The following is a 3,385-nucleotide window of genomic DNA, read 5'->3' on the forward strand; positions in this document are numbered from 1 at the left end:
GTGCATTATTTTGTTCTTATTGAAACAAAGGTCTAATGTTAATTTGTTTTTGTCACACACTATATAGGCAACTGTAGCAGCATATTCACTGATTCCCGCGGACTTTTCTCTGCAGTGCAAAAAAGATCGTAGATGAAAGGCAAAAGCGCGTCTGTGGAAATTGCTCATGATTAATTCTATACCGGGTATGCATTATGATTAGGCCTACCTGTTATATGTGGATGATATGTTCATCCACCTTGATTTGCTGTTGGATAGTTTTAAGTTTAACCAAGAATATCATTATTTGGTTGTTTATTGAAAATCGTAAAACAACATGGTAAGAAAAAAATGTTCGGTAATTTTGATATTTACCCAGTGCTATTTTATTTTATATAGGAGGTGTGAGCTAAAGGAAAGGGATGTAGATTATTTGTCCTGTTTGTTCATTATTAGCCACCGTACCTGTATGTGTGTTTACGTCTAGGCCAATTAACGTACTTTAGTTCCGCCTAGTTCGGTCATACAAGTATACTCACTCAGTGTCGGCTTTGCTCACACAGGTTTCATATTCTTAATAAACCGGCGGTTTGTTCCAAGTCAGTGTGATCATTGACTCACACACAAACAAACTAATATTTACAGAGTATGCAGTCAGAAAAGCCATATCCTCAGTAAGCTCCACTACGTAAAAATAATGTATGCTTATTTTTTTCACAAATTGGATTAGTATTATGGATAGGCCCTATACTTTATTACCATCATGATGGAAATAGACAGGTGAAACGACAACATTTTCATGACGTGCTATGCACAGAAACTTGATTGGATAATTAATTTTCGTAAAGTTAATATTAAACTATCTATGTCATTTTCGCATGCAGATCTGCTACTAGATGCGCACTGTAGTACAACTGTCGATTTGAAAAGCAAAATGTTGGCATAATAAGGCCAAAACTGTGACAGGATGAATGGAGAGCATCGCTAAGGCACAGCTTACGAGTGCCTCAGACCACCCTTTTAAAGGTATACCTTTCAGAAGTTATACCTTAGCTAAGGATGCGCTGGGAAACAGCTCGAGACCTAAAGGAAGACCTTAAGGTATACCTTACGACGCACGTAGCGCTAAAGAGGCTCTGGGAAACGCAGCCCGGCTTTGTGAATGTTGAGAGAAAACCTGTCTCTACACTCAGAAAACTGTACGAGACTTGCGTTTGTTAAATAAATATAGCGTATGTATTTACAACAGAGTTAATTAAACTCTTCACAGATAACAGATAACACATTCCAGAGTGGGACCAAATGTTATCTGTTAAGTGTTGACTTAACACTGTTAGAGTTGAAATTACACTGAACATTTTACTGTGTAAAACAAGACAGTTTGGAATTGTTCATTACTGCTACCTTAATTATATGCTACTCTCATTTTGTAGCCATAAATCTGCTGTAATGGGGATCTCATTAGAAATTTTTCTCCATCTGTATTCCCAATGTACTGGAGGGGAGAATCGCCATAAATGTAACGCTTGATAAATGCAACACGGTCAATAACTTAATATACAATGCAGCTATAGCAGCCATTTCAGGTTTTTTACGTACAATTCAGTCCTCTACCACTTCCCAAAGGAACGGAGCAATGCCATAACCGTCATTTGCAGGAAATATTTACAAAAAAACTGTTTTGAGTGAGCCAAAAAATATATGTTCCGGAATTTTCGGGTATAAAGCTTTATTTGTATTTAATTATGCATCATTTTTTAAAGTTACCTGTACATGGAAATTTAGTATGGTTTTCGGTGTGTATTCTAGCACGAGTTGAATGCTAGGTGACCAAAAAAACTTGATGTTCCTGTCTGCGTACATGTAACCGCTGTTACAGTTATAACACCGAGTTGCTGTAACAAACAACATGCTTTTTTGCTGCTGTATATTTCCAGAATTCAATTTAAAGAGAAAACGAGAGGGTTGACACCCAGGATGGTCATGGAGATTTGGGAAAATAGTGTGGAAAACCATCTACATATGTTGTCCTTTTGGGGAGACCTTAGGCATTTTAAATTGTGTTTAATTTAATTGTTTTCTTAATTGAAGAAATTAATTTACTCACCAACGTGTTTGACTGTTTAAGTTAGTTCAGTGTCTAATGATAAAAATGTTCTCAGCTAATTTGTTTGCTGCGTTGACATAGTCTCATCTTCTGGATGCTCCAAGTGATTAATGGAAAAGTAACAGCCACCTGGTCACAGGCATTTATAATAAGCACGCACCAGATTGGTCTGTATAGTAGGCTATTTGCTTTGTAAAAGCTTACCTACGTGTTAAGAAACAAACAAAAGCAGGTTTCTTCATCGATTTGGACGGTACCAAAACTCATTTCACGCTATGTTACAAAGTTGCTTGTGCGTCATTTGTTTATGCACAATGTCTTTTTTCAGGAATAAAGCACTATACTTCACAATGTGATGATGTGGCCGGTTTCGTGTTACTATTGGAAATGTGTTTTAAAAATTGGAGGTTATCCCAGCATGCATTGGACGAGAGGTAAAAATACACCCTGGACGAGGCACACACACACATACGCACTCACGCACTCATCCCTACGGGCAATTTAGATTCTCCAGTTATCTTGACTTATATGTCTTTGGACTGTGGTCGGAAACCGGTATACCCGGAAGAAACCCGGACATGGTGCGCTATAGTCTCTAATCAAGGAATTATCCACATGGAAGTTGGACATGCCTTATTTCGACACACCGCGGAATGGAAGCTAGAGAACCATATTGCCCCACGTTATAATTTTTTTTTTTTTAAACATCTAAATATACGTAATTTTATTTATAAAATATATAAATAAATAACATTTTAGAAATACCTGTCTGTCACTTTAAAGCAATCACAAAACGGTTAGGTTTTCAATATGTTGCTCATAGCCTTTCCATGGTCTTACGGGTTTTATTAACCCATTTTTATAAAATGCAGTGTTTCATGCTAGTGCAAGAGTAATCATGCCTACTTCTAATGATAAGATATGAACAGCATAATAACGTGCTGAAATGTGTTACTGTGAGTTAAAAAGAAAGGCTATTCCTATTAGCCGTTGGCCTAAATTGCTGATGATATGTCTTCCTCCATCAAACATCTAAAGCCAAGAAGCATATATAGTAAACAACAGTGCCAAATGTATATGAGCAGCTGTGGGCATACGTCCTTAGACCGTAATTATGCATATGCATCATTTGAACCATTCCAGTAGGAATGACATAGGCCTAATTCTATTCGCAATACAGAGTTCCATAGTTAAAGCTGATGAAAAGGTATAGAGATATCCTCTTAACGCAAATGTAGTATGCTACAGTGCAGTTATATTATTTCTGTAATGCCTATGCCTGATGATATGTCCCATTGC

Source organism: Anguilla rostrata, chromosome 3 (genome assembly GCF_018555375.3).
Source record: "Anguilla rostrata isolate EN2019 chromosome 3, ASM1855537v3, whole genome shotgun sequence".
NCBI lineage: Eukaryota > Metazoa > Chordata > Actinopteri > Anguilliformes > Anguillidae > Anguilla > Anguilla rostrata.